Source organism: Pleurodeles waltl, chromosome 3_1 (assembly GCF_031143425.1).
Source record: "Pleurodeles waltl isolate 20211129_DDA chromosome 3_1, aPleWal1.hap1.20221129, whole genome shotgun sequence".
NCBI classification, from domain to species: Eukaryota; Metazoa; Chordata; class Amphibia; order Caudata; family Salamandridae; genus Pleurodeles; species Pleurodeles waltl.
The window spans coordinates 1,933,970,181-1,933,989,921 of NC_090440.1; positions in this window are offsets into that span (position 1 = coordinate 1,933,970,181).

Sequence of the window (19,741 nt, forward strand, 5' to 3'; positions counted from 1 at the left end):
ATGTCGGATAGGTGCTGCTTCTGAAGTGCATAGACTGAGTTTTAAGATTTAGGACATCAGAGATGAACTGCTGTTGGCATTATATATGCAATTGCAATTTTGATGATAACTGTTCAGATTTCACATACACAGTTACTAATTTGTTTCATTTCAGGATGTGTTGCCAGACCATTGTTGGCATTATTTTCTATCTGGACCGTTGGGCATTCGTTTATTCAGTGGGTGGAGAAGCAGGCTAGCAGAAGACATTTTGGAACTGGACTGAGTCTCTTTTCTGACTGTTGTGATGTGAGATAGGGTAAGAGTAGTCTGAGATGGAAATCAGTTGTTGCCTTGTTTGTCACAGTTGATGGCTGCATGAAGGAGTGTTTGAGCATTAGTTTTCAGTGGGATAGGGAGTGTGAAAATGACAGAACCCGGTACATTATGATACACCAATAAAGGGACAGGTAAGGCTTATCTCTCGGAATGCCGTTGCAGTTGTAGCTTTCCTGCTTCTTTTCTTGAAATGCTACAGTAGTTGTATTTTTCCTGCTGACGACAGGTAAGTATTTAAAGAAGCAATATTATGTGGAGTCTGACTCCACTTTGTCTGGTGCATCTTATTCCTTCTTTCACGTCACAAAGAAAAGTAGGTAGTCCGAGGATGATAGAGTCAAGGGACTGGTGGCAAAAACTATAAAGGCTTGAAAAAGAAGCCTCATAAGGAGGAAGAACATGAGGCTGCATTTGTGGATGATTTGACATTTTCTTCATTTTCTGGTTCTGAAAGTGAAATGAAGGTTGTGCTAGATGACCAGAAGTGTAAATAGATTTGAAAAGAGACTCTGCCTGCTATTTTGGATCATGTGAGAATGAATATAGGATTTCTCTTCTGTGAGCCTGCAGGATCTTCTTCTGAAATAGCTTTTAATGGAATTTAGGAAAACTGGACACATTATGAATGCGGTGTTATGTGATTTGAAGGACAAGGATAAGATTTACGTTCTCAGCTTTATTTTTGGCTCCATATCTAGATCTCCTGCAACCAGGAACAACAGGCCAGAAGGTTTTGTTCCAGATTTCTGGAGAAGGGAGCATGGGAAGTAACCTTGGAGTGTTCACAGGAACTCCTTTATGCTTTTCACTCTTTTTTGATAATACTAAATGTCCTGCAAAACATAATGAATCATTCTCAGGAAGTAATATTAAACTTTCAATTCTGGCTAAGGAGGTCATGGTTTCACACGTTCAAGTCCATGGCAGTGTCCTTCCCATAGATTTTTCCTACGTATTGATTGCCAGAGAGGACCCAAAAGAAAACAAGTTACTTACCTGCAACTATGCAACTACAGTTCTCCAGTATTGGCATCCTTCATAGATTCACATGCTTGAATCTTCCCCGTCGTCAAAGTGGGATTACCACGGTATTACTACAAGAGCAGTGCAATATACACCAATATAATACAATGCAATGGATAGACACTGCAATAGCCTATCCATATCCCTTTGTAAAAAAGAACCAAACCTAGGTCACAACCAGTCAAACGACAGAAACCTTTTAGAACCTTCCCAAAAGAGGCTGAGTTCCTCAGATTTTCCAGCACAAGTGTGATAAAGGTGTAAACAAAGAAATAAGGTAAGCCTCTCCGGGGAGCAGGGTGGGTCACGTGTGAATCTATGAAAAATCAGAATACGGAAGATCTGTAGTTACAGCTAAGTAACTTGTTTTCTTCTCCAGTATTGGATCTTTTATAGATTCACATGCTTGAATCAGAATAGCGAGGTGTAATAACAGTTTACAAATGTGAAAAACACGAATACCCTTAATGGATGGTGTGTAATATTATGATATAACTTTGTACTATCCACCTTATGAAACATAATAGTAAATAAAGTTAAGCATGAGAGATATTAACACACTTATTAACCCCTTCGCTGCCAGGCCTTTCCCCCCTCCTTTGCCAAACCTTTTTGTGTCTATTTTGGGTAGTTCACGCTTAGGCCCTCATAACGTTTTGTCCACATATGCTATCCACGGCAAATTTGCATCCTTTTTTTCCAACATCCTAGGGATTCTAAAGGTACTCAGAGTTCCTGGGTTCCCCTGGAGGAGACCAAGAAATTAGCCAAAATACAGCTAAAATTTCGTTTTTTCAGAAAAATGGGAAGAAAGTGCTGCAGAAGAAAGCATGTGTTTTTTTCCCTGAGAATGGCATCAACAAAGGGTTTGCGGTGCTAAACTCACCATCTTCCCAGCTTTCAGGAACAGGAAGACTTGAATCAGAAAACCACATTTTTCAACACAATTTTGGCATTTTACTGGGACATACCACATTGATGCTATTTTTTTGTGCTATTTTTTTGTGCTTTCTGCCTCCTTCCCGTTAATGACAGAAATGGGTGTGAAACCAATGGTAGATTCCAGACAGCTAAGCATTTCTGAAAAGGAGATAAAATTCTGAATTTAGCAAGGGGTCATTTGTGTAGATACTTCAAGGTTTTCCTACAGAAAGTAACAGCTGAAATAAAAAATATTGAAATTGAGGTGAAAAAGGCCATTTCTGTCCACGTTTTCTTCTGTAACTTTTTCCAGCTATGGCAGATTTTTTAAAGTAGCATACCGTTAGGTCTGCTGGACTCTTCTGGGTCTGGGAAAATTTAGGGCTCGTAGGTTCATCAAGAACCCTAGGTATCCAGAGCCAATAAATGAGCTGCACCTTGCATTGGGTTTCATTGTATACCGGAAATATAACAAGTGAAAAATAGGGATCAAGGAAACCTTCGTATTTCCAAAATGGGCACAAGATAAGGTGATGAGAAGCAGTGGTTATTTGCACATCTCTGAATTCCGGTGTCCCCATACTAGCATGTGAATTACAGGGCATTTCTCAAATAGAGTTATTTTTTACACACTGTCTTATATTTGGAAGGAAAAAATGTAGAGAAAGACAAGGGGCAATAACACTTGTTCTTCTATTCTGTTTTCCCCTAAGTCTCTCAATAAAAATGGTACATCACTTGTGTGGGTAGGCCTAGTGCCCGCGACAGGAAACGCAACATGGACACATCACATTTTTACATTGAAATCAGATGTATTTTTTGGAATGTGCCAAGCTGTGGATTTTGGCCTCTAGCTCAGCCGGCACCTAGGGAAACCTAGCAAACCTGTGCATTTTTTAAAACTAGATACTTAGGGAATCCAGTATGGGGTGACTTCTGGGGCTCTCAACAGGGTTTGTTTCCCAGAATCCTTTGCAAACCTCACAATTTGGCAAAAAATTGTTTTTTCCTCACATTTCGGTGATTGAAAGTTCTGAAATCTGTGGGGAGCCACACATTTCCTTCCACCCAGCATTCCCCCAAGTCTCCCGATAAAAATGGTACCTCACTTGTGTGGGTAGGCCTAGTGCCCGCGACAGGAAATGCCCCAAAACACAATGTGAACACATCACATTTTCCCAAAGAAAACTGACTTGTTTTTTGCAAAGTGCCTAGCTGTGGATTTTGGCCTCTAGCTCAGCCAGCACCTAGGGAAACCCAGCAAACCTCTACATTTTTTAAAACTAGACACCTGGGAAAATTGAGAATGGGGTGACTTGTGGGGCTCTCACCAGGCTCCGGTACCCAGAGACCTTTGCAAACCTCAGAATTTGTCTAAAAAAACACTTTTCCCTCAAATTTTGGTGCTGCAAAGTTCTGGAATCTGAGGGGAGTCACAAACTTCCTTCTATCCAGGATTCCCCTACATCTCCCGATAAAAATGGTACCTCACATGTGTGGGTAGGCCTAGTTCCTCCAACAGGGAAGGGTCCAAAACACAACATGGACACATCAAAATTATCTATTAGAAAACTACCTGTTTTTGCAAGGGGGGCACCTGCGTTTTTGGTCCTGGGCTTAGCAGCCATCTAGGAAAACCTACCAAACCCAGACATTTCTAAAAACTAGACACCTAAGGAAGTCCAGGGAGGTGTGACTTGTATGGACCTCCCAGTGTTTTCATACCCAGAATCCTCAGCAAACCTTAAATGTAGCTAATAAAATCACATTTTCCTCACATTTCTGTGTGGGATCACCGCACCTGCACAAATTTCCTACCACTTAACGTTCCCCTCGGTCTCCCGATAAAAATTATACCTCACTTGTGTAGGTGGGCCAAGTGCCTGTGACAGGGAAGGGCCAAAAACATGTTGAAATAGAGAGGGAAACAAAGCCGGTCCAAAAGGCCAGTCTAAAAAAAAAAAGTTTTTAGGCTGACAAGTAGGGCAGAATTTGTATCTGTATAGATGCAACAATGCTGGGTGGTAGGAATTTTGTGGACTCCTGCGGATTCTGGAAGATTGCATCATAAAAATGCAGGGAAAATGCAGGATTTCAAGCAAAGTTGGAGGCTTGCAGGGCATTATGGGTGAGAAAATGGTGTGGGGTGCATGTGAAGCACGCCATCCTGGACTCACCCAGATGTTTAGTTTTCAAATGTGTTGAGATCTGGTAGATTTTTCTATGTGGCAGCGTCCCAAAGTCCAAAAAGTGTAGCTGCTCACCATTCCAAGTGGGGCCATATTGAGAGTCAACCAAGCTCTCTTGGCCCAAATGTAAAATCAAAACCCAAAATAATCAAATGTCCTCTTGCTTGCCTTTGGGATAAGATCCTTTAGTTTTCAGAGGGTGCTGAAAGACTGTTACACCCTTCAGTTGGGATGGAGGGCATAACCATGCCCATACTGGTCGGCAACCCCAAACCCCTCCATTTTTTGAAATTCCCTGGCATCCAGTAGGCTTTCTGCCCTCGAGGGGGGATCAGGGGTAAATACCCCATCTGCCCACTGGTGGGCAGAACAACTTTGTCCCCATTTATTTATCTTTTAAAAAAAACAAAATAGGCCGAAATGGCCAACAGTAATGTGTCCCCCAGGGTAGCGACCCTTGCCCAAGGGGCCACCCCCCCAAACACAGACACATACACACGATCCCTAATGCCTAAGTGGTTTCTGCCCCCCTTGGGGGCAGAAGGGCCTAATAAAAATATGCCAATCTGCCCCCAAAGAGGGCAGAAGAACAAGTTACTTACCTCCGGTAACGCGTTTTCTGGTGGATACATTAGCTACCTGTGGATTCCTCACCTAAAGAATTTTCCCTCACGCGCCAGCTTCGACGTAAATTTTTCTCCTAGCTCTGCACGTCGACGATGACATCACAATTGCCCGACTCCACGCGACACCGTATGATGTCATCCAGGCAATAAGAAGCCCTCGTCGTCGTGCAGACGTCAGTTATCACCATTTTTTACGTGCCTTTGAGGCGAACAGGTGAACATTGACTTTGCAGAGAAATATAATTACATCAAGTAAAATGATTTACCAACATTCATTGCAATAATGTAAAATTACACTAATGGAAATAACACCCTCATATGGAAACACATATATAAACACCTATCCAAACATGTTTCCTTTGCAAAATACCATATATAGAAAGAAAGAAATATATATATATATATATATACATCTCATTATTATATACAAATATACAATAAATCGGTGCTCACCCAAGAAATTTGTGGTAAGACCCATCAGGCAACGGGGAGGTGGGTGTTTCCGGGAGGAATCCACAGGTAGCTAATGTATCCACCAGAAAAGGCGTTACCGAAGGTAAGTAACTTGTTCTTCTGATGGATACACCTACCTGTGGATTCCTCACCTAAAGAATAGAGTCCCAAAGCAGTACCACCTCCGGAGGTGGGTGCCTCAATGGTCAAACCAAGAAATCCTGCAGCACTGAGCAGGCAAAATGGCCATCCCTCCTGACCTCAGAGTCCAAACAATAATGTTTGACAAAAGTATGGAGGGACGCCCAAGTTGCCGCCTTGCAGATGTCAACCACAGGAACACCCCTAGCCAAAGCCAACGAAGCAGCCTTAGCCCTGTTGGAATGAGCTCGGAGCCCTACAGGTGGTTCATTCTTTGCTAAGGAATAACAAAGTTTGATACAGATAATGACCCACCTAGACAGAGTTCTCTTGTGGACTGCTCTGCCTCTCCTCTTCCCCACGTATCCAACGAAGAGCTGATCGTCTTGCCTGAACTCCCTCATCCTGTCGACAAAGAAGCTCAATGCTCTTCGTGGATCCAACCGGTGAAGCCTCTCTTCCTCCTTGGATTGATGAGGCGGAGGGTAAGAGGAAGAGAATGTAATAGACTGCCCCAAATGAAAGGGTGCAACAATCTTCGGGAGGAAAGCTGCCTTGGTCCTTAACACCACTTTGTCTCTAAAAAAGGAAAGATATGGGGACTCTACACTAAGAGCCTGTAGCTCACTCACTCTTCTGGCTGATGTTTTGGCCACTAGAAACACAGTCTTTAAAACTAGGAATCGTAAGGAACAAGAGTGCATCGGCTCAAATGGCGATCCCATTAGAAATGTCAATACTAAATTAAGATCCCACTGTGGCATAACAAATGGAGTGGGCGGAAACTTATTAGTAAGACCCTTAATGAACCTCAATACCAAAGGTGACCTAAACAGAGAGGGTTGGTCTGGGAGGCACAGAAAAGCCGACAGCGCTGATAAATAGCGCTTAACTGTGTCAACTGCACAACCTTTCTGTGCCAAGGATGGAGCAAATAACAATAAGTTGGACAAATGAGCCTTCAAGGGATCAATTTTGGTTCTCTCCACACCAACTGACAAATCTGGCCCACCTGCTTGCATAGATCGATTTGGTGGAGTGTCGCCTGGCCGATAAAATAACATCCACCACCTCCGGCGGGAGAGAAAAGAAACTCAGAATGCCCCGTTCAATCTCCAGGCATGAAGGTGCAGGTTCTGGAGGAGGGGGTGTAGAACCTGCCCCTGCGACTGCGAGAGGAGGTCTGCCCTGAAAGGGAGACGGAGCGGAGGGCACATAGAGAGTTGGAGAAGGTCTGAATACCACACCCTTCTTGGCTAATCCGGGGCTATTAAGATGACTTGGGCCCGGTCTTGGCGGATCTTCCTCAGAACCCGAGGAATCAAAGGTATGGGGGGAAACGCATAAAGCAACTGACCCTTCCAGGACATCTGAAACGCGTCCCCCAAAGCTCCTTGCACCGGATAGTGGAGGCTGCAAAACGACAGGCAGTGCGTGTTCTCCTGAGTGGCAAACAGATCTATCTGCGGTAATCCCCACATCTGGAAGATGTAAAGAACCAGATCCGGATGAAGACGCCACTCGTGATCGGTCGAGATGAGCTGACTGTGAACGTCCGCACCCACGTTCAGAACTACGGCCAAATGATTTGCTACCAAGCAAATCTTGTGGTCCTGAAGCCAGGACCAGAGTCGAAGAGCTTCTCTGCAGAGAAGATACGACCAGACGTATCGCCTGCAATTCCAACAGATTGATGTGAAACCTCTGTTCCACTGGAGACCAAAGGCCTTTAATCTCCAGGACCCACAGATGAGCTCCCCACCCTAGAGTGGAAGCATCCGTTACAACTGTGGCCACTGGCGGAGGCAGCGAGAATGGCCTTCCTTGCGACAGGTTGCCGACCGCAGCCCACCACTGAAGATCCGCTGCGGTGTCTCTGGAGATCCAGATCGAATCCTCGAGATCTCGTTTGTGTTGAAACCACTGCCTGCTGACGCACCACTGAAGAGCCCTCATGTGCCAGCGTGCATGCATGACCAGCAGAATGCAAGAAGCAAACAAACTGAGCAGACGAAGGACCTTGAGGACTGGGACGACCGCTCCCTCTTGAACCGTTGGAATCAATGCCTGAATGTCCTGAATCCGCTGCGGCGGAGGAAAGGCCCGATTCAATGTTGTGTACAGTACTGCCCCTATGAACAGGAGGCGTTGAGAGGGCTCCAGGTGAGATTTGGGCACATTCACTGAGAATCCCAGGTCGAACAACAACTGAGTTGTCGACTGCAGGTGACACCGCAAGAGCTCCTTGAGACTTGGCTTTGAACAACCAATCGTCCAGTTAAGGAAATACTGCTATTCCCTTTCTTCTGAGCTCTGCTGCTACCACCGCCATCACCTTCGTAAAGACTCGAGGTGTCGAAGTAAGACCAAACGGAAGGATCGCGAAATGACAGTGCTGCAACCCCACCACAAACCGGAGATACTTCCTGTGCGACTTGAGGATCGGAATATGGAAGTACGCATCTTGCAAATCGACAGACACCATCCAATCTCCTTCGTTCAACGCCAAAAGAACCTGTGACAGGGTCACCATCTTGAACTTTTCCTGCTTGAGGAACCAATTCAAAATCCTCAGGTCCAGGATTGGCCTCAACCGACCATCCGTTTTGGGGATCAGGAAGTACCTTGAATAGCAGCCCTGACCCCTCTCCTGCTCTGGAACCAACTCCACTGTGCCTTTCGACAAAAGGGACATCACTTCTTGTTGCAATAACAGAAGATGGTCGCCCGAACAGAAGGAGGGACGGGGAGGGAAGGGAGGAGGAAATTCCCAAAAGGGAAGAGCATACCCCTTCTTCACAATGCCGATGACCCAGGAGTCTGAAGTTATGGACTCCCACATGGGAAGAAAGTGAGCAAGTCTCCCCCCTACCGGAGACATGTGAGCAGGGAGTGGTGGAGTACTAAGGCTGCTTTCCCTGCTGCACCCCTCCTGAGGAAGAGGAAGAGGCAGAGTGCTGCTGGGTGGCACCTCTAGTGCGAACTCTACCCTTGCCCCTGAAGGATCTGTAAGGTAGAATTCCTGCAGATTGATGTCCTGTCGCCTGGAGCCTGCCACGAAAGGAAGCGCCACGAACAAAACCTCTAAACTTCCTAAAAGATCTAAAAGTAGAGGAAGTGGCTGACTGAAATCCCAATGACCTCGCCGTGGCTCTACTCTCTTTAAAATGTTCTAGAGCAGAATCGGCTTTTGCGCCAAAAAGTTTATATCCGTCAAATGGCAGGTCCAGGAGAGTAGTCTGTACATCCGGGGAGAAACCTGATGAACGCAGCCAGGCCTGCCTCCTCGTCACTATGGATGTGCCCATAGCCCTTGCCACTGAATCCGAGGTGTCTAGCCCAGATTGACCCACCTGGGTCGCCGCTGCCTGAGCGTCCGACAAAAGGTCCAATACCTCCTGTGGCAAACCAGGGTGACCCTTAGCCTCATCCATAAGAGCATGAATATAACGCCCCAAAATGTAAGTCGCATTGGTAGGCTTTAAAGCCATGCTGCAAGAAGAAAAGGCCTTTTTTGCTGCCTGGTCCATTTTCTTAGACTCCTTGTCCGCGGGGGCCCCAGGGAACGAACCAGGAGCTGAACGGGAAGAGCACGACGTCTGAACAACCAAACTCTTCGGAGTTGGATGCTTGGTGAGAAAGTCCGGATCACCTGGGGCCACACGATAGCGTCTCGCTACCTCCCTGTTGACAGCTCCGAAGTCACTGGCTTTTTCCAGATGTCTTTATTGGGGTCCAAAAGAGCCTTATTGAAAGGCAAAATAGGCTCCGTCACCGCCGACGCTGGATGCAGCACTTCAGTCAGGAGGTTTGTCTTCACCTCCGCAGCAGGAAGTGGAAGGTCCAAAAAGCCTGAAGCCTTCCTCACCAAAGCATGAAATGAAGCAGCCTCCTCCGTATACTCCCCTGGGGAAGCCAGATCCCATTCAGGGGAAGTGTCCAGGCCGCTTGCTGTATCTAAGCCTTGTAGGTCACCCAAAGGCTCCATGATCTCACCTTCCTCTAAATGCTGCCTGCTATACTCCTCTTCCTCCAGGAACCGTAAAGCCAATCTCCTGGATCGGAGTCTGGATTCGAGCCCCGGCGTCGATAAGGCGTCGGCCGACGCCGAAGATCTTCGATGCGTCGCTCCTCGGATCCATCCGACACCGGACCCTCCGGCACCCAGGCAACTTCACCGTCGACTGGATCTGTGGCGAATCCATTGGCGCCGGAACAGCGGACGTCGTCGGCGTCACAGGCTTTCTGGGCGACACCAAGGGCATCGGCGCCGAAGGAGTTCCAGAAGGAAGAAAGGGCATAAAGGGTGTCGGCTTGTAAGGAGCCGGAGCACCCAAGTTAAAGGCCAAAGGACCTGATGGACCCGCCTGCCCTCCACCAGGTGCCATGGTGGCAAAGATATTAAACATTGCATTTAAAAATGCAGCAGGATCCGTATCCGGCGCCGGGAAAGCCGGATAAGTCTGAGGAACCAGCGCCGGAAGAGATGCCGATGATGGATCCGGCATCTCCTGCTCCGGAGAAGCCCTCGGCTCCTGATGAGGCTCGACTTCAAACACCAACAGTGGAGACGTCAGACTCATCGGAGGTGGAGGCATGACAGTCGGGCTAATCTCCCACGTCGGCCGACGCCGAGCTGACGGATATCTGGATCAGGACCGGTCCCTGCTCGATCGGCACCGTGATTCGTGACGACGCAGAGAGTCCCCATGGCGTCAATGAGTCTTTGAAGATCGCGAAGAAGACTCTCTCCGATGATGCTCCTCCTTCCTCTTCTTCGAACGGGCAGGAAACAATTTTGCCTCTCGTTCCTTAAGGGCCTTAGGATTCATGGTCGGAACTAAGGCACCATAAACAATTTTCATGGGGGTCAGTGACCGACATTTGACCCCCACACTGGTCATAGAGTTTAAAACCCGATTTCCTCGGCTGAGACATAGTTACACCGAAGTGAAACTGTAGCTCCCTGGTAGCCTCGAAGAAAAAAAACTTTACTTGAAGGCACGGAAAAAAGGGAACTGACGTCTGCACGTCGACGAGGGCTTCTTATTGCCTGGATGACGTCTTACAGCGTCGCGTGGAGTCGGACAATTGTGACGTCATCGTCGACGTGCAGAGCTAGGAAAAAAAATTACGTTGAAGCTGGCGCGTGGGGGAAAATTCTTTAGGTGAGGAATCCACAGGTAGGTGTGTCCATCAGAAATGGCCAACCGTAATATACCCCCATGGGGAGCAACCCTTGCCCAAGTGGCCGCCCCTACAAACAAAACAGACACACAACAATGCCTGGTGCCTACGTGTTTTCTGCAAAGCGCTTCTCCTGCAATCCCTGCCCAGGGGAGGGGGCAGGGGGATGGTTACATCCGTGGCACACAAGTGCCGTGCCACCGGACGTAACCATTACGTCCTTGGCACCAAAATGGTTAAAGATAAAATGAGAAATAAAAAAAAATGACCTTGATCGGAAGAGGCTTACCTTATTGGAAAAGATGAAGTAAAATTGCTTGTCGTCCTGCTACGCCCGTGCTGACTGGCAACTGCAAGCAGTAATGCCGCATAAAAGTATGTGCGTTTTTCCAAGTAGCGGTACGACAGATCTTCTCCATAGAAACACCAGTGAAAAGGGAAGCAGAAGAGAATATTGACCTTGTAAAATGTGCTCTAGGCTTGAGTGTGAGCGGCTTACCTACTTTAGAATGGCAGAGTTGGATAGTTGCTGAAATGCATCTTGAAATAGTCATTTCTGTGACTGAAGTACCTAGTTTGTTAGGATCATAGGAGACTAGTAATTGATCAGTTTTCCAATTTTTTTTAGTTCTTTACAAATAAAATGTAGGACATTGTTTGATGTTGAGAGAGTGAAGTGCTTTTTCAGCTGATGAGGATGGATTTGGACAAAAAGGTGTGTAGTGCCACAGGTTCGTAGAGATGAAATTGGAAAGGAACCTTGGGAATAAACCTTGGATTTGTTCTAAGGAGAAAATAGTCATCAGTGAAGTGTAAATAGGGTTCCTTGATATTAAAAGCTTGGATTCTGCTTATTCTTCTTGTAGAGGTGAGCGCTAAGAGTAATGCAACTTTCCATGTGAGATACTTGAGCTCAGTTTCTTGAATAGGCTCTAAGGGTGATTTTATAAGTTGCGAAATAACTACTTTAAGATTCCACTCTGGTAGAGGAGGACGAATTAGAGGAAAGGCTCTAAATAAAGCTTTCATAAATTGCTTGATAATCCGGTTTGAGCAAAGAGAGACGGAATTGAGAGAGGGTCTGTAACGTGAAAGTGCAGCGAGGTGAACCTTAACAGATGCTCGTACCAGCCCTGATTTAGCCAGAGATAATAGGTAAGTTAGAATTTGTTCTGGCGATGAATCCAGAGGGTGGATTTTGTTTTGTAGACCCCAAGAGCAAAAACGTCTCCATTTGAATGTATAGGATCTGTTGGTGGAATCAGATATCGCCCTGGATAATATATCCCTGTAATCCTGGGGGATGTTTAGCTGCTTGAGCTCGTTGAATTCAGGAGCCATGCATACAATTGGAGAGAGGGTGGCATGTGGATGGAGGATCTGTCCCCTGCTCATTGTTAATACAGTTTTTGTTACCGGCAGGCGACATGGGTTGGTTTCCGAGAGTAGAAGAAGTTGGGTGAACCAGTGTTGATGGGGCCAGGGCGGAGCACGGAGGATCAGGCGGCATGGTTCTCTCTTCATCTTCATTAGAATCCTGGAGATGAGAGGGCATGGGGGAAAAACGCAAGCAAAGATCCCTGATCATCTTATCTAAAACACATTCCCGCATGACCCTCTCTGTGGTTCCCTGCTGGCAAACAACAGCATTTCTGGTTCTCTTGCTACACAAAGAGGTCTAAGGTCGGTGTGCCACATGTCTGGAATATGGAGTAAAGAATTGGTTGGTAGAGTTCCCATTCATTGCAGGTTTGACTGGTTCTGCTCAGGGTGTCTGCTAGATTATTCTTTATTCCTGGCAGATGCTCCACTTTGATTGAGATGCAGTGTAGTAGTGCCTATTTACAAATTCTTTGAGCCTCTAGAGAGAGAATGTGAGACCTCGTATCTCCCTGCTTGTTTAGATAATGCATGCAGGTGGTGTTGTCTGTTCGAAGGAGAAACAATGATGTTTGTATCCTCGGAAGGAATGACTGCAGTTGCAGAAAAATGCCTTTTAATTCTAAGAAATTAATCTTGAAGATGGGCTCCCCAACCTTCCAGGGAGGCATCTGTGTTAATAATGAAATCTGGAAGTGGAGAGAGAAATGTTAGCCCACTGAAAGGTTGCTGGTGGATTGCCACCATAGAAGTGCCTTTTTCATGATTGGAGTAATTTGAACTAGATTGTTCACTCCAGTTACTTGGAGCCATTGTTTGTCTAACTGTTCTTGGAATGGTCTCTAACTCTTTTCTGGATGGATCGTGAGTCAGTGATATTATGCTTTTTTTGTCTTTCTACAGACAAGAATGCCTTGTTTAGTATGGTGTCCAGAGTTGCCCTGAGAAAACTTATTGTCTGAGAGGGTGACAGCACAGATTTTTGAAAATGTACTTTTAGTCCTAGAGAGCGAAACAGCCAGGGCAAATTGACGTGGCTTCTGATGCCTTGTGAAGAGACGGTGCTTTTACAAGCCAAACATCGAGGTACGGAAAAAGTTGTAGTCCTTTTAGCCTCAAATGTGCTGCTACTGGGGCAAGGCAGGACGTTGAACTGAAAGTGAGCTCCTGCCACAGTAAAGTGTAGAAATGTTCGATGCTTTGGGTGGATAGGGAGGTGAAAGTAGGTGTCCTGTGAATCGAGAGTAGCCACAAAGTAAGCATGGTCGAGAAGTTGTAATATCTCTTAGAGCGTTACCATACTGAACAATTTTTTCTGTATATATTTGTTTAGCTTCCTGAGGTCTAGAATGGGAGGCCATTCTTCTGACTTTTTCTTTATTATAAAGAAGCGAGAATAAAACCCCTTTCCTCTCTAAGAACGAGGAATTTTCACTAAGGCACCCTTTTGTAGCATGATGACTGCTTCTTTCTTGAGTAAGTGGATTTGTGCCACAGGTGATGTTTGTGGCAGATGAGGAGGTGGAAGATGGACAAACTCCAAAGTATGGCCATATATTATTATATCCAAGACCAACTTGTCTGTAGTAATTAGTTTCCATTGGTTGTAGTAATGAGATATGTGTGCTCCCTTGGGTGGTACAATAGGGAACACTGTAGCAGGCTCCACTGAATTGTGACTTATTTCTGGACGTGTCTCTAGGCTGTGCTGTTTGCTTACATCTGGGCTGCTGTCTGGAAAATGCAGCTTGCGGTGGTGCAGAATATTGGTGCTTCTGGTTGGTGGAGCAAAATGATTGATAATTTTGAGGTTGATACCTTTGAAAGCTTCCATGAAAGGCATAGGTTTCTCGCCCTCGTGCCCCACGCCAGGGTATTTTTCTCTATGGTAGTGTTCCCAAAGACCTAGTTGTATCAGTATCCACCTTGATGGTCTGTACGGGGTCATATATATGCTTGCCAAGAAGCATATCACCATCAAAAGGCATGCCCAGAATCCAACTTCATACTTCTGGACAGAATGTGTTTGCGTTAAGCCAACTTTGGTGCCTAAGGACGACTGCACCAGCTAGCTGACAGAAGGCAATGGAAGCAATGTCCATAGATGAGTCGATGATTTCACAAAGCTGCTCCTTCTCCCTTTAGTAAGATTTTTCGTTCCTCCTGTTTTTTTATCATCTGACAGAAACTCTAGATAAGGTGCAATATCTGACCACATCTGGCGGTCATACCTTCCCAGTATTGCTAAAGCACTGGCTTCCCCCACCGTAGTCCCAGAGAAGGTCATGAAGTCATGAGTCTTGTACCCTCCTTGCCAGGCAGGGAAGTGACAGATGCAGAGTTTTTTTTAGATCTTCTCTGTGCAGCCTGGTTGATCACGGAGTCTGGCTTTGGATGTCCCACCAAACATGCTGGTGCATCGTCTGTGGCCTTGTATTTTTTATCTATTTTTAGCAAGACTGCGGTGACTGTAGCTGATGCCTTCATGACCGTTACATAGTCTTACCATATATAATCAATGACAGCATTCCTTGACTGGTCTTTAAAACTGTAGAGAAAGCAGTCGGACTGCTTGATCATCATAGGTAGATGAAATCTTGTTGCAGCCCATTTCCATCAGAGTGTGAAAACCACCTATGTCCTCTGGTGGTGATTCTGTTTGTTGGGCACCTGGAGGAGAAGGTGTGGGAATTATGTAGTCATCCCATTCATTGCTAGAGGGTCAGGCATCTTGAATTTCACCCTCCTCTGCATCTTCATCATCAGTCGAAGGCGGATCTTGCATTGGTGGATCGGCAATGTGTGCGGGTGTAACAACCGTTGGAGTTAAAGGAGGTATAGGACGCTGTGTTACTGGAGGAGGAGGAGGTTGCGATTACACAGGTGTTGGGAAACATGTACGGTAGTAACATGGCGTGTAAGTCTTCTACTAAAGCCACAGGAAGCTGAACCGTGGATTCCTGAATGGGTTGTATATACTGCTGGGTCTTAGCCACTGCACACGAAACACCTGTGTCTAATATTGGTCATATTCATCATCATCATCATCATCTTAGTATTTGACATTCAGCTGTGATGGGCTGTGTGCTCTGCCAAATAACCCTTCATCATCAGATTCTTTAAAAAAATTGGCAAGAGGTAAAGGTGATACTTGCGAAGGATCTTGGTAAAACTGTCTGGATGATGATTCTTGAAAAAGAGGGGTAACTTGCATGCTTGAGGGTCTTTTCATTCTATATGATGGAAGCATCAACGAGAAGCATGCCATCGACTATGGAATAATATGATGTAATGATGAAGTTGTTTGTGTTGCTGTCGCTGATGGTGTTTTAGTCATCGAGGTGGTAGTTGTCGACGATGTAGCAGTCATCAACGGTGTAACGAATGTCGATGATGTAGTCGTCGATGGTGGAGATGCCACTGATTTTAGAGGTGCCATCAAAGGTGGGAGCATCGTCAACGGCGGAGGCGCCGTCCAAGGTGGTGGCGGCTCCGTCGATGGTGTTGGTGGCATTGACGATGGATGTTTCGGCAACGGTGGGTGCTTCGTTGGCAGTGGGTGCTTCGTCAACAATGGGTGTTTCATCGACGGTGGGTGCTTAGTGGATGAAGGTTTCGTCAACGAGGCTTTAGCTGGCGTATGAGGTATTTCGGTCGACAGAATGGACGTTTTTGGTACCATTACTAGCTCACGTTTTTTCTTTGATGGAGATCTAGAAGAAAGTTTTTCTTTTTGAGAGGAAGTTTGTGAGGGATCATGGCACATTTTCTTAGTAGCCTTTTTATGACCCTCAGGAGACTCTTGTGGCCTCTCTTTGTTTATGCTTTTCAGAAAAGGTATGAGAGCTAGTACTGTCCTCATCTTCAGAGATGACATCAGATTTAGTTTTGATTCTCTGTAACCAATTAAACAACCTACCCTCTCTGTCTCCACATGACCTGAAGAGTCCTTTCTTAGAAGAGTCTGGCATGGTAAAAAATAGATGAATATATCAGAAGTTTGAAGAAATACTGAGCAGAGCTCAGGGAGACTCCCTCACACGACTTGCGGTAGAAAATCTGAGGAACTCAGCCTTTCTTGGGAAGGTTCTACAGGGTGCTGTTGTTTGATTGGTTGTGACCTAGGTTTGGTTCTTTCTCACAAAAGGATATGGATAGGCTATTGCGGTGGCTATCCACTGAATTTTATAAAATTGATGTATATTGCACTGCTCTTGTAGTAATACCGTGGGAATCCCACTTCAACGACAGGGAAGATTTAAGCATGTGAATCTATGAAAGATCCAATGCTGGAGAATTGTCAATTCCCAAACTACTGAGATTGTTTGATTTGGAAGTTGAGAGGCAGAGATTGCAAAGGAAAGGTCTTCCTTCATTCTTAGAAGAAGTAGTACAGAAATTACATAGGGCTGCAATGCTGAAAGCTTATTCAAGACATCGAAAACTTTTCACAAATAGTGTCCAACTCATTTGATATTACAATTGTAGTGTCAAGTTCCCTCAATGCTGCCATTTCTTTTGGAAGGTTTTAAACAGGAATATATCAGTTTCTATTTTAACGTCTCAATGGGTGTCAATAAAAGCGCTCAGAGACCCATGGGAACATTTGAAAGGAGAGAAATGAGTTTCCAGATTTCTTAAAAGGTTTTCTCTGAAATGGCCCAAAAAAAAGATTAGAACTTGATTCCCGTTGGTACTTAAAAGTGTTAAAAGAGCATCAGTTTGAACCTCTAGAGATGGTAAGTCTTTTCGTTTCTAACAATGAAAGTATTCTTTCAAGTGGCCTTAACATCAGAAAAGAGAGTGAATGAGTTAGGAGCCTTGTTATGGTATCCCTCTTTTTTGTCTATTTTGAATGACAGTTGTTTTGAAGATAGCCCCTGTCTTTCTTTGAAAGTTCCCATAGCCTGTAACCAAAACCAAATTATGTTGCCTACATTTTTCCCTGCCCTTCTACACATAAAGAAAAGCGATTGCATTTTCTGCATGCTGAAAGAATTGTCCTTTTAGGACACCTGATTCTGCTGGTGAATTCTGGAGCCTCAGGCCAAGGACAAAAGCCTCAGCAATGACTATTAGTAGATGGATCAGGTCCAGGATTTTATTGCCATATTCACTTGCTGAAAATCCCCTTCCAGACTGTATTCAGCTGAGACATTTGGCTGTTTTATGGGTGGAGGTTAATGGAGTTCCTCTTGCAGATATGTAGGACAGCGACATAGGCAGCTCTCAATACTTCTGTCTGTCTTTACAGACTTACTCAAATTAACTATGATAAGAATATTTTTTAAATTGGGGTTTTTAAATCTGCACTGATGTAAATGTATTTATTAAGGTTTATGAAAACACTGGGTGTAGCAACATACAGTGTTTCAGAAATTATTGTTTTACAATGTTTATTTTTATTTTTTCCTTGCATGTACCTCATATGTAACAACTGGGATGAAGACGCAGGACATAGAGGTAATGTCTAGGATTACTTACTAGTAATTTAAAGTATTCTTAATCCTGGTGTCCTCAATCAAGTAAAAAGTGAAATATAAATAAGGACTGCATCACCGACATAGATTAATTTAAGATTTTGTAAAATTCTTGTGGATAATTGGATTAGTGGTTTGCCTGTCTAGTTACGGGACCCATTGTAAAATGAATTTTTCATTACTGCCTGGTCTGACACTTGGAAGGACCAGCCCACTTAAAGCCCTTGCTTTTTATGTAATCTCCATCAGTTAATTCTGCTGTTGCTCCAGGTAGGGTGGCCAAGCCTCATGTTTTCTGAGGGGTTGTTCTACTTTTTAGGTGTTTGTCTCATGTTCCGTACTCAGCTGTTTCAGGACGTCTAAAGTATTGATTTTCAAGCAGGGTGTTCTTGGTATTCAATGGCACAGCTGCATTATTCTGAAAATAAACTCTGGATTGTTGAGGTGGCTGTGGAAATCAGAGAGGAGACTGAGCTGTGTTGAGAGCCACAGTGTGGTGTCTCGAGTGCCATGGGGTAGCTTTCTTATTACATGGTAAATAGAGGGAAGATGCTGCTGCACACTGCTGTGCAAAACTCAGCTTGCACCTTTACATAAAAAAATGCATAGGAGGAGGAATGTGACAAATTGCAGTAAAAAAGCCCTAGACCAGCAGCGGAGTACCACAAAGCCTTTCATGGAATATCAGAATTTTGTGCATTTTATAATGTTAAACTTTCAGGCAAGCAGAAACGTTTTTATTTATTTTTGTTATTGTTTTCATCAAATCTGGACAAAAGTGGCAAAGTTTTTAATTAGAACGGCAAAACGTTTAAAACTTAAGTGACTGGACAATAACATCCACCAAGATGATTAACTTTTTTGAAATTGTGTATTCCTTTAGGGCTGTTGTGCAATTTTTTTGTTTAATCTAGTTTTACTGTCTAATTGACTGTTAAATGCATCATAGCAGTAGCCCAGATGAGTTAATGGCCGGTCAACACCACAACACATTGGTGGTATTATCCAGGTGGAGAACGTGTCTCTTCAGAAAAGGTGACAGTGGAAAGTGGAAGTAAAGCAGTCTTTCATTATAATCTTGGATGTCCTAACCAAACGTTGGTAACGGGAAAATCATGTTCTACCTATGCTTGAATACTGTTAGCTGTCCTAGTGAGAGGACTTTCTAACAGGTTTCATAGAAGTAATAAGCACCAAAGACATTCTACCGGGACACCCACAGAGTGGTTTTCTCTCCTAAATAATGTTTCCACATTTTCATTTACTTGATAAGCTCAATATCTGTTCAGGTCTATATTTTTTAAGAGTCTAATGCCAGATTTAGAGAAGCTTAGTATGGAATAAAAACCCCAGCCATCACCCTATGACTAATAATTTTCCTAAAGAAATAATTTAATGGCGTCCAAGTCCATGTCCGCTTAGTGTCTTGTGCGCAGTTTCTTTGAGACGTGATAATGGAAACTTTACCACCCTTGCTCTCAGCAACACAGGTTGGAGCAAATATGGCTGTAAGTGATGGGTGTCATTAAGTTTGGGCTCTGGAACCTTCATTTTAGAGACCAAGATGAAGTTGATGTTAACTGCAGTGTCAAGCGGAGCATGTTAATTTCTTCTACATGTAAAATAACCTGTGCCCAGAGGAATTGCCATCAGAGGGCTGAGTGTCTAAGAGCTGTATTAACCAAGGATAGCTCTGGAGTGAGGCTCTGTACTCTATGAATTTGTCATAAGAAGGTTCTAATTCACATATATTGGGCCAAACCTTAGCTTTATAAGTTATACTTCCAGTAAAGGGTTCCCAGTTACTCATCTTTGTACACGTTCCTTTTAGAGACTCCCACCAACTCTAACATCCCACATAAATCACTGCCCACATCTCTCGTTCATACACTCAAAGTATTGCTTCCCCCATGCAGCAATCTAAGAGCAGTCAGACACCTCATATTTTTGGGATGGAAATGAAAGGAAGATAGGGTTGTGCATCAAAACCAGACAGAGGAGATACTATGCTTAGAGAGCTAAC